We start from the raw sequence: 13,478 nt of genomic DNA on the forward strand, positions 1-13,478 counted from the left end.
GGGACTAAGGAAGAAATCCACCTTTTGCCCAGCTGGCTCAAAGATTCCTAAAGAGATTATCACGTTCGAACGAACAGTTCTATCAGGAATATCAGCCCTAGAAAAAAAGAGGAACTTCGTTAAATTCAATCTTGCCAAAGCTGAAAAAGAGGCTTTAACAACCTTGAAAAATGACGAAACTATAGTAGTCAAACAAGCAGACAAGGGGGGAGCAGTGGTCATCTGGGACATTAATAAATATAAAACGGAAGCACTTCGTCAACTGGATGACAACTCATGCTACAGACGCATCACAAAAAACCCTACACTTGAAATTCAAAGTGAACTATTCGCAGCGATCCAAAAAGGATTCGATCTAGGGTTTGTCGGACCCAAAGAACTGACTTTTCTACAGAATAAGAATCCACAAACTCCAGTTTTTTATTTATTACCTAAGATCCATAAGGATGAAGTAAACCCGCCAGGACGCCCCATAGTTTCTGGGTGTGAGTCCTTATTAGAACCAGTGGCGAAGTATATTGAATTTTTCCTTAAACCCTTCATTGAAGAGATTCCAGCACATCTTCAAGATACCACGGCCTTCCTCCAAAGAATCAGCACAGTATCTTTTGAACAAAGTTCCCAGCTTCTAGTGACGCTAGACGTCGTGTCGTTGTACACGCAGATTCCTCAGGATCAGGCTCTTGAGACACTTTCATGTTTCTTGGACACACGTGCCAGACCTTGTCAGGTCCCTTCAGAATTCATTTTACAGCTGGCATCTTTCGCATTAAAAAGAATTTTTTTACTTTTGACTCCGACTACTTCCTTCAGGTCAAGGGAGTAGCCATGGGGTGTCCATTTGCCCCGGAACTAGCGATCATGTTCATGGGTCTCTACGAGGAAAAATTCGTTTACAATGATAATCCCTTCAGTCATCAGATTTCGCATTACATGCGTTACATAGATGACGTTTTCTTCATCTGGACTGGGACTCTAGAAACCCTTAATGGGTTTGTTGAATGGCTCAATGGGCGCACAAGCGACATAAAATTTAACTGTACATCGTCCAACCAATCCATCACATTTCTGGACGTGAAAGTTGTCCCCCGTAATGGAAGCCTGGAAACAACTTTATTCAGAAAATCAACCGATAGGAACAAGGCATTGTTGTTCACCAGTAACCACCCGCGAAGTCTGACACAGAATTTACCATTTGGACAATTCTTGAGGATCCGAAGGAATTGTTCAGATAAAGAGGATTATTTCGACCATGCAAATTCACTCATGGAGAGGCTTCTCCAAAGAGGATATCCGAGAAAACTTTTAAAGCTATCCCTTAAGCGAGCTTGGTGGACGCCTCGCGAAACACTAATGCATAAAAAAGCTAAGGTTGAGCAAAATCGAGTGGTGTGTGTATCAACCTTTTGCCCTGCTGCAAATCAACTCAAGAAGCTGATAAATCTTAATTGGCATCTAGTGAAAGACTTGCATGAGGACTTTAGGAATCCACCTTTATTTGCTTTCAAGAAAGAAAAGAGTGTGGCAAACCATATTGTGAGGGCAGCATTACCCAGCAAACAACTACCAACTCTAAGAAGCTTATTCGGCTTTCCCCAGATTAAAGGACATCACAAATGTGGCACTTGCATTTGTTGTCATGACACCATGGAAGAAACAGTGTTCTCCTTTAACAACATTCATTGGAAGCATGAAGCTTTCACAAACTGCAAAACAAGGAATGTGGTTTATGCGATTCTATGCCCCTGCCCAAAGTTATACATTGGGAAAACTACCCAAGAGGTCAGACAACGCATCACGCAGCATAAATCCAGACTGCGCAGAGAAGTTGAGAATGCGCCCTTGGTACACCATTGGGTGACGAAGAAACATGACAAAAATAACTTCAAGTGGACTGTCCTGTCCAAAATCGAAAAAGACCCAAGAGGAGGGGATTTGGAAATAAGATTGAATCAAAGAGAGGCCTTACTGATCATGAAATATGACACAGCGGTCAATGGATTGAACGAAATTTCTGAAATTTACAAAACTTATCCTTGACACTGCCCACTGGACTTCATCTCCCAGAATTCTCCTTGGTACACATTACATGAGACTACAACTCCCTACACCCCTTGGGGCGCGACCATACTCTTGAGCTAAACTACAGGGAGGCCTCAGTAACCTGCTAGTGACTGCAGGGTGAGGAGCGAGGACTTTTGAATTACCGTTTTGACTTTTGGAATACCTTTTCACGGTAAGCAGACCCAGGCACGAGCAAGCGCCGATCTTTAGCCGCTGACCATGCGCCTTCCCTCGCATTTCGGATTCTCACGAATACTGTCCTTCCACTTTCCCAACTACAGGGACGCCGGATCCACACACTACGCGGTCCGAGCGTAACCCATTTTGCAAGCATCTGTTGAGCAGACACGCGCTGCATTTAAGGTGAGCGCGCGGACCCATCTTGTGATTTCACTAGCCTAGACACAGTGAGACATATGAGACTCTGTATGATTGAGTATACCTGTTCTCTTTTACAGCACTTCTTCGCTCCCCCTTTGCTGGGAATACATCTGTCTCCCTATACTACTTGAGGAGCCTTGACCCACTTGTTGAGGTAGGCTGAGTTTGGCGGTGCATTGGTTGAGACGTTGATCTCTCAGGTTTCGGTTTAGTGACTATTGCTCTCCTCTTCCTTTATAGTAAAACTGTGGTCCTGAAGAGAACCCTTGCAATGATAGGGTTCGAAACGCGTCGACCTGACCCGGTCCCGTGTCATTATTTTTTATATGGATATGTCATTTAATTGAAAGATCATTTTTTTCAAAAAACTGTGAAAGAAAGTTTGATTAACGTTTGAAATCAGCAAATGTTATTTTCTTTGTATTTTCACAACTGTGTTATGACAATGGGACCAGTATGAATGTGTTTTTGTATGATTGGATGGCCAAGAATGTGTTGAATGTGAGTTTGGGTGAATTATGTACATACCAAAGCTTGTTTTTTCCTGTTTGTATATAAATGTATAATATTTTTCTTCACAATTTTTGTATTCTCATGCCTTAAAAAACAAAGAAAGACTAAAAAGCAAAATAGTCTGCAAAGAATTAAAACAAACGTTGCAATTCCTAAAGCAAGTGTTCATGCTTATTTTTCATGCACATTTCAATAATTATTGTTTAGAAAATAACTGCTCAGTATAGGCAGGTGTGTTGTTTTTTCAGTTACTGTTGGCTCAGCCTTGCTGAGTTTCGAGTCAAGACCCTCTTCTGTTATTTCAACTATAACCTCTGGCAATACCACCAAGACATGGAGGTTATAGTGTCAGGTGATAGCGATCATAACCCTCTATCACTAACTATCTTATCTCCTTGGCAGGGTGGAAACCAAGGCCCTCCAGGCCATAGGTGGAAATCTACCCACGAATTAGCCCCTACAAACTGCAGTAGGCGCTTGAAGTGGGCGAAAGTTTCAGCCGATGAAACAAGGATGGCCCAAGCCGGGACTATTTTGGAAGGAGTAGAGTCTCGGATGGACACCTCAAGGCTAACTGATACTAAGATTCTACCCCTATACACTGAGACTGTATTGGCATTGAGTAATTTATTCATTGTTCCCCAATCTACTCGTAGGGGCCCCTCGAAACAAACAGCTAAGTGGTTTACAGCTAAATGTCGTGTAGCTAAGAGGGAACTTGTTGCCACATTAAAGTCCAAAAACGCAGCTGATATCAGGGCCGCTAGGAAAACTTATAAAAAAACTTTATCTGAAGCCAAGCAGGAATATGATTCTAACTTTTGGGGAGATCTAGTAGAGGCAAGCATCAGGAAGGATGCCAAGGGGTTCTGGGACCTATTAAGATCTAGGGAAAAGCCGATTGACCAGCAGCTTACTTGTAACATCCCAGGGGGCGTATGGTTCGACCATTTTTTGAATTTATATTCTGCCCCTTCAGGTGCATTCCAGTCGGGGGACCCACCCATGGTATTACTGCCTAATTCTATTTCTGATCCCATGTGCCAGGACGAGCTATTTACCAGCTTGGAAGTTGAAAGAGCAATCCAATGCATTGTTCCAAACAAAGCGGCAGGTCCTGATGGGATCCCAGGAGACCTAATCAAGAATTACCCATCTTCCTGGAGCAGATTAATTGCCTCCCTTCTGAACGAAGTATTACTGGGTGGAGTTTTTCCTGACTCCTGGAGGGGCGCTGAAGTCGTACCTATTTTTAAAAAAGGTTCTAGGGACGACCCAGCGAACTACCGGCCAATTAGCTTACTGGACTCTTCCCAAAAGGTGGCAGGAAAGGTGGTATTGGGCAGAATTATCCAGTGGGCTGACGAAAATAATATCCTGTCAGATCTTCAAGCGGGTTTCAGAACAGGAACAGGCACAATCGAGCAGACGTTCCGCCTTCTAATGATCTATTGGAAAGTGGTGGTGCTGGGAGGGGGCAGTCTGTATTTGGTCTTCATTGACTTGCGGACTGCGTTCGACCTAGTACCACGCGCACTTTTATGGAACGTCCTCGATGGGTTAGGCCTCCCCCCCTACCTGCTCTCGCTCCTTGTAAAATTTCACGACAGGAATTTTGCCCAAATTAGATGGGGTACACAGGGAGAGAAAACACCTCGTATCCCCGTGGACAGGGGCGTTCGCCAAGGGTGTGTGCTTGCCCCCACTCTGTTTTCTCTTTATATCAACGGAGTGGTGGAGCACTTACTCCAGCAACCATCAGACGCACCCACCCTGGCTGGAAGGAAAATTCCAACGCTCCTGTTCGCGGACGATACCCTCCTAATCTCGAAATCCCCAATGGGCATTCAATCGCTGCTCTCCAGCTTTAAGGCCTTTTGTGATGAAAGGGGTTTGGCCATAAATATAGGGAAAACCAAGTTCTTGGTTCTCAATCCGCCCAAAAAGTCTGTCTTTCCCCCGGTCCTAGATTCTGTTCCACTTGATCGCGTCAAAGAATTTGACTACCTGGGTATACGCATCAGTGACACCATGAGTTGGAAGGCACACCACCAAAAAGTGTTCTTGACTCACAAAAGGGTGGCAGGTGCCTTGCTCAAGGAGCAGCGAGCCTCATCATTAAAACCTATCGGGCGCCCCTGGATATCTATAGGGCAAGGGTTGTGAGCGCGGCACTTTATGGTGCCGACCTGTGGGGCACTCATAAAGTTGACACTCTGGCTCACCTTGAGAATAACTTCCACAAAGATCTAATGGGTTTGCCCCACAGCACACCAACCATTCCACTGCTGCTAGACGCAGGCACCCGGGCTATCTGCGATCAAGCGAAACTACGCCCACTCCTGTTATGGTCCAGAATCTGGAATGTGCAGGAACTTAGAAGTTATGCAGAAGCCCTGAATGACATTATGTCACTACCGGGCTCGCATAAAATTATCTGGCTCAGGGAAGTCAAAAAGTTGTTGCATAAACTAGGATTAGGAGAGGCTTGGGCCAACAAATCTGCACCCCCGAAACAACAGCTAAAGAAGGTTTATTGGGCATGGGTAGACAGTGAGAGGGTTCGTAATACAAACCATTGTAAATCTGTATTACTGTTCTTGTCGATCAAAGAGTTACCGTTAAGGGAATCTTATTTGGATATTATTCAGAGCTCATGGGACAGATCACTGTACATCAAGTTTAGGGTGGGGGTGCTTCCATTATGTGAGTTTACGTCCACTTGGAGACCGCCGGCCCAAACCGTACCTTATTGCCCTTTTTGTGACCTAAGGATAGAGTCTGTGTCCCATATGTTGTTTGAGTGTAGTGTCTATGCAGCCCCGAGACGTAGGTGGTTGAAGCCCCTCTGCAGGTGTTTGGGAACTCGTTCCCACCTAGAAGCACTGCGCATTTTACGTACAGATGCTAGACCCTTCTTTTCCACCTGCATGGCAAAATTCTTGGGCTGGGCCTGGCGTCTTAGAGCTGCAAGAAAACTCTTAATCCAGTGACCGAGCCTTCACATCCAATTTGCTGCTATGAAATGATCTTATGCTGATGATTGCTGTTTTAAAATGTTTTTAAAATGTATGAAATGCTTTTATGATATGATTTTTTTATCGAATAAAGCTTACTTACTACTACTATAGGCGCGCTCCGGTGCGCGCACCGGGGAGCGCACCAGGCGCGACACGTGACTTGGGCACGGAAAGCTGATTGGCTCACGGGTGTCTGTAAACATTCGCAACAGTCCGGAGCGGCCGCCATCTTGTGTCTCGGTAGGATCGAGACACAAGAGGTGACATAAAAAAAGGGAGAAATGACTATAAGGGGGCAGGGTAGACCCCTTCCTGACCCCCTAGGTTTGATGTGGGGGCTAAAATAGGGTCCCGCGGGGCATTTTAAAAAAAATATTTTTTTTGATTTGCGCGGGGGGAGCGCCCGGTACGCGCACCGGGAAGCGCACCGGGAAGCGCACCGGGGAGCGAAGCACAGGGAAAATCCAGGGCCTTATTTATGAAGGCCTTGCGACAGTTTTGCGCCGCCTGTGCCTCACTTTTTGTGACGCACCAGCGGTGTAAAAAAATGCGCCTCGTTGCGCTATATTTAAAAAGTGACGCATCTAGGTAGATGGGTCACTTTTTAAAACCCTGCGCCACATTATACCTGCGTCAGGTATAATGTATGCAGAGGGGGCGTTCCCCCGCAAAAAGCTTCGTAATAGTGACGCAGTGAAATCTATGAGATTTCACTGCGTCACTTTTAAGATGCTGTTGCGTCAAAATCTTGCGCCTGCCTCACAGCAGGTGTAAGACTGACGCAAGACCTTTCACATGGTGTTTTCCCCATGTGAAAGGACGCATTACTGGAGTTGCGTCACTTTTGTGACGCACTCCAGCACCTCGTTGCGCTATATTTAAAAAGTGACGCATCTAGGTAGATGGGTCACTTTTTAAAACCCTGCGCCACATTATACCTGCGTCAGGTATAATGTATGCAGAGGGGGCGATCCCCCGCAAAAAGCTTCGTAATAGTGACGCAGTGAAATCTATGAGATTTCACTGCGTCACTTTTAGGATGCTGTTGCATCAAAATCTTGCGCCTGCCTCACAGCAGGTGTAAGACTGACACAAGACCTTTCACATGGTGTTTTCCCCATGTGAAAGGACGCATTACTGGAGTTGCGTCACTTTTGTGACGCACTCCAGCGCCTCATTGCGCTATATTTAAAAAGTGACGCATCTAGGTAGATGGGTCACTTTTTAAAACCCTGCGCCACATTATACCTGCGTCAGGTATAATGTATGCAGAGGGGGCGTTCCCCCGCAAAAAGCTTCGTAATAGTGACGCAGTGAAATCTATGAGATTTCACTGAGTCACTTTTAGGATGCTGTTGCATCAAAATCTTGCGCCTGCCTCACAGCAGGTGTAAGACTGACGCAAGACCTTTCACATGGTGCTTTCCCCATGTGAAAGGACTCATTACTGGAGTTGCGTCACTTTTGTGACGCACTCCAGCGCCTCGTTGCACTATATTTAAAAAGTAACGCATCTAGGTAGATGGGTCACTTTTTAAAACCCTGCGCCACATTATACCTGCATCAGGTATAATGTATGCAGAGGGGGTGTTCCCCCGCAAAAAGCTTCGTAATAGTGACGCAGTGAAATCTATGAGATTTCACTCCGTCACTTTTAGGATGCTGTTGCATCAAAATCTTCGCCTGCCTCACAGCAGGTGTAAGACTGACGCAAGACCTTTCACATGGTGCTTTTCCCATGTGAAAGGACGCATTACTGGAGTTGCGTCACTTTTGTGACGCACTCCAGCGCCTCGTTGCGCTATATTTAAAAAGTGACGCATCTAGGTAGATGGGTCACTTTTTAAAACCCTGCGCCACATTATACCTGCGTCAGGTATAATGTATACAGAGGGGGCGTTCCCCCGCAAAAAGCTTCGTAATAGTGACACAGTGAAATCTATGAGATTTCACTGCGTCACTTTTAGGATGCTGTTGCATCAAAATCTTGCGCCTGCCTCACAGCAGGTGTAAGACTGACGCAAGACCTTTCACATGGTGCTTTCCCCATGTGAAAGGACGCATTACTGGAGTTGCGTCACTTTTGTGACGCACTCCAGCGCCTCGTTGCGCTATATTTAAAAAGTGACGCATCTAGGTAGATGGGTCACTTTTTAAAACCCTGCGCCACATTATACCTGCGTCAGGTATAATGTATGCAGAGGGGGCGTTCCCCCGCAAAAAGCTTCGTAATAGTGACGCAGTGAAATCTATGAGATTTCACTGCGTCACTTTTAGGATGCTGTTGCGTCAAAATCTTGCGCCTGCCTCACAGCAGGTGTAAGACTGACGCAAGACCTTTCACATGGTGCTTTCCCCATGTGAAAGGACGCATTACTGGAGTTGCATCACTTTTGTGACGCACTCCAGCGCCTCGTAGCGCTATGTTTAAAAAGTGACACATCTAGGTAGATGGGTCACTTTTTAAAACCCTGCGCCACATTATACCTGTGTCAGGTATAATGTATGCAGAGGGGGCGTTCCCCTTGCAAAAAGCTTCGTAATAGTGACGCAGTGAAATCTATGAGATTTCACTGCGTCACTTTTAGGATGCTGTTGCGTCAAAATCTTGCGCCTGCCTCACAGCAGGTGTAAGACTGATGCAAGACCTTTCACATGGTGCTTTCCCCATGTGAAAGGACGCATTACTGGAGTTGCGTCACTTTTGCGACGCACTCCAGCGCCTCGATGCGCTATATTTAAAAAGTGACGCATCTAGGTAGATGGGTCACTTTTTAAAACCCTGCGCCACATTATACCTGCGTCAGGTATAATGTATGCAGAGGGAGCGTTCCCACGCAAAAAGCTTCGTAATAGTGACGCAGTGAAATCTATGAGATTTCACTGCGTCACTTTTAGGATGCTGTTGCGTCAAAATCTTGCGCCTGCCTCACAGCAGGTGTAAGACTGACGCAAGACCTTTCACATGGTGCTTTCCCCATGTGAAAGGACGCATTACTGGAGTTGCGCCACTTTTGCGACGCACTCCAGCGCCTTGTAGCGCTATATTTAAAAAGTGACGCATCTAGGTAGATGGGTCACTTTTTAAAACCCTGCGCCACATTATACCTGCGTCAGGTATAATGTATGCAGAGGGGGGCGTTCCCTCGCAAAAAGCTTCGTAATAGTGACGCAGTGAAATCTATGAGATTTCACTGCGTCACTTTTAGGATGCTGTTGCATCAAAATCTTGCGCCTGCCTCACAGCAGGTGTAAGACTGATGCAAGACCTTTCACATGGTGCTTTCCCCATGTGAAAGGACGCATTACTGGAGTTGCGTCACTTTTGTGACGCACTCCAGCAATGCGTCACTTTTGTGTTTACAGATACGTCAGAAATACTGACGTATCTGTAACTCCTTGCGACATGATTCGTCATACATTAAATATGACACATCTGGAATGTCGTAAGGAGTGCGCACAGAAAAGTGACGCATCCCTTTTTTCACGCAGCGATGCGTCCCTATTCAGAAATGAGGCCTCCAGTTCATTCACTGTGTCACCTCTACGACCCTTTCTTGCGTCAATACGTCCCTTTTGCATACATTACACCTGACGTAGGAATAATGTGGTGCAGGGGCTTACAAAGTGACGCATCTACCTAGATGCACCACTTTGTAAATATTAATAAATAAGGTGCATTTTTTACTGGACTGATGCGTCACAAAAAGTGACGCATCGGTGGCGTTAAAGTGACGCATGGCCTTATAAAATCATTTTCATTTCCTTCTTTCAGTCTCCCTACTTCACTTCCTTTCTCCTCTCATACCTTTCTATTCTTTCTTACTCATTTTCCTTTCCATTATCAATGCACTCCATTTCACTTACTCTTTTTCATTTTTTAAAGAATATAGCTCTTTGATGAGAATTGGGGGTAGTTCTGAAAAGAACTTTTTGTTTTCTTCTTTTTTCAAAACAGGAACAAAAACAGGGAATGGAAACTGCTCAATAGGAGCAAAAAGAACAAAAACAATTAGGGGTGGAAAGGGCAGCGATGGTTTTCCAATGCTCGAACCATGAGCTGGACACTTTGTTCCCCAAAGGTAAGCAGTTGATTGCAGTATCTGCATCTGAGGGCACCATGGTTAAAAGCAGGTTGAATGTTTGGCACGAGCTCCTGCGATTGCCCCCTCCCAGAAGTAGTTGCTCCTCCGGTGGATGTAGAGGCCCCATCACTGGGAACCCCTTGTGCCAGAGCCCTGACACTTTCCCGGGCAAAATTCTGGGGGTGCTTCCTCTCCACATGCTGGATCATCGTGAAGTTTCCAAATGAGTATTTTTTTAAAGGTTTACCCCATGACAGGACTTCTTTGCAGATCCTGCACTCCACTTTTGGAGCATTCACCTTTTTTGGTTAGGTGGTATTTTAAAAAATTTCCAAATAAAATGTTCCTTCACCTTTCGTTGAGAAGGCTCTTCATTGATGAGTTCAGGTTCTTCATCACTGCTGGATTCTCTGGCAGCCATGGTTAACCTTGAAAGATCCAGGAGCAAAAAGGCAGGTCTTGCAGTCACAAAAGTGAAAGAAGAAGTGAAGGAAATGGGTGGGGATTTCATTCTTTGTAAAAAAAACTGTTAGCAACCAATGAAAAGTGTTACTTTAAGGTCACTTGACTTGACGCGCTGACCCTGCGCGCACCGGAGCGCTTCCGGGGCGCATACGTGGCGCGAACGTAGGCGCTTCCGGGGGCGCATACGCGGCGCGAACGTAGGTGCTTCCGGGGGCGCATACGCGGCTCGAACGTAGGCGCTTCCGGGGGCGCATACGCGGCGCGAACGTAGGCGCTTCCGGGGGTGCTTACGTTGCGCGCCGAAGTGACGTCATCATAGTTTTACGGAAATGCAAAATCATTTTCATTTCCTTATTTTTAAAAAACTGCTTTTATTTGTATGGTACGAAATGTTTTGCGTTTTTATTAACTTTTCATTCATAATTTTTTCACGAACGAAAGTAGCGCTCTGGGAGCGCTTTCCGGAGAGCTTACCGGAGAGCTTACCGGAGCGCGCACCCAGAGCGCCCCAGGAAAGAATGATTTAAAAAAAACTTAAAAATTAATACTTACACAAAACAGCAAATTGTAAAAAAAAAACATAGGTTAGAAACTCAATATAGAAAGGAATTAGCATTTAAAAAACCTATGAAATTCACTGAAAAAAACATAGGTTTCACACCAGTTATAGTTAGGAATTAGCATTTAAAAAACCTATTAAATTCACTGAAAAAACCATAGGTTTCACACCAGTTATAGTTAGCTGGAAATTTTACTGACATAAAACCATTGAAATTCCCACGTTATAGTTAGTTGGACTCACTGTAACTTGCGCGCCTGCAATGCACTGCTGATGACGTCACATATTACATCACTCATGACATGGTCAGTGACATCACTCATGACATCACTGATGACACCATCCTTGTGACAGAGTGAGAGACCTCCTTTCAGTGTAATGTAAGCCTTGAAACACATATTCAAAAATAGTATTTAAAATTTTCTAAAAAATTGAGATACCATACCAGTTACAACAAACAATTCAGTAATTCCACCATCTATATACACATCCACTCATTCACCAACAGTTCTATATAGTCACTCATGCATATACTCACTCATTATATGTAGTGATACACCTATACATCCTGTTACACTTCGACAGTCATCCAAAAGTTACTCACACACATATTCACACATGCAAAAAAACTATTGAACATCCATTTATTTGCATATACAGCAATACACACACTACCACTTTACTTCTAAGAATACTTACACATACTTACTCTCTTAAACAATCACTTATATAAACACATACTTATTTAAACAGGAACTCTTATAATCTCTCACTCTCACATATACTCACTTTTATAAATCAATACTCACATATACTAGATTAAAACATATGTTGTTACTGAAAAAGACAATAGTGAGACAGTTGTTTACTCACTAACATACACATATACACACTCATCCATCCATACAGTCCTGTACATATGCTGTCTTCAAAACACATACAAACAGTGAGTTAGTCACCAACCCATACAGCCACTTATACACAAAGTGAAACACTGATACATACATTTCAATATTTAAAAGTTACTTGCTAAAATATGTATTCACTAAGATACACTTAATAAGGCAGTTAACCAATCAATTCTTTTAAAAACAAACATCCATTTACACACTTATTTAACCATTTATTCTTCCATCGTACTTTACAAATACATATACAAAACATATTTATTTTTCAGAAAGACATACATTCACTGGATGGTGTCATCAGTGATGTCATGAGTGATGTCACTGACCATGTCATGAGTGATGTAATATGTGACGTCATCAGCAGTGCATTGCAGGCGCGCAAGTTATAGTGAGTCCAACTAACTATAATGTGGGAATTTCAATGGTTTTATGTCAGTAACATTTCCAGCTAACTATAACTGGTGTGAAACCTATGGTTTTTTCAGTGAATTTAATAGGTTTTTTTAAATGCTAATTCCTAACTATAACTGGTGTGAAACCTGTGGTTTTTTCAGTGAAAATATATATATATATATATGTATATATATATATATATATATATATATATATATATATATATATATTCAATGAAAAAACCATAGGTTATAGTCCATATATAGTTAGGAATTTGCATTTGCAAAACCTTATTTTACTCGCATAAAACCATTGAAATTCCATATATAGTTAGATGCGCTAACTATATATCGCGCACCCGCAATCCACTGCTGATGATGTCACATATTACATCATTCATGACATGGTCAGTGACATCACTGATGACATCACTGATGACATCTCAAATGACATCACTGATGACATCTCAAATGACATCACTGATGACATCACTGATGACATCTCATTTGACATCACTGATCACATCACTGATGACATCACTCATGTGATAATACGATGAACCTCTTCAGACTCTAATATAACCTTACATACACTCAGTATAAACAGACACTCCCAGATTGTCACTCATCCATGGAGTTACTCACACACCTAGTCAGTCATGCAAAGAATCAATCACACCTCCATTTCCTCAACTATACAGTTATACACACCTTACTTATTCAAACATATTCTAACACATATTTACTCTCTTATACAATCCCTGATACAAGCTCACAGTGATCCATACAGCCACTCACACATTCACTGGCTCTTATCCACAGTTATTTATATATGTCAACTCTCACATGTATTGTGTTTTACATACGTACTTACTTGCACATGTAGCACTGAGATATCCATTCACTCACCAACACACCCATGCACAGTCAACCGCCCATATAGCTGTTTCCACATGCACTCTTGAACTCATACACCTAGTGAATCAACTGCTTACACATCTATGCACAGAGTCACACACCTCCCAGCCACCCACACACACACTCAGCCTCCCATTCAAATACTTGGGCAACCAATCAATAACCCATATAGC

This window comes from Lissotriton vulgaris, chromosome 5, assembly GCF_964263255.1.
Source record: "Lissotriton vulgaris chromosome 5, aLisVul1.2, whole genome shotgun sequence".
NCBI lineage: Eukaryota > Metazoa > Chordata > Amphibia > Caudata > Salamandridae > Lissotriton > Lissotriton vulgaris.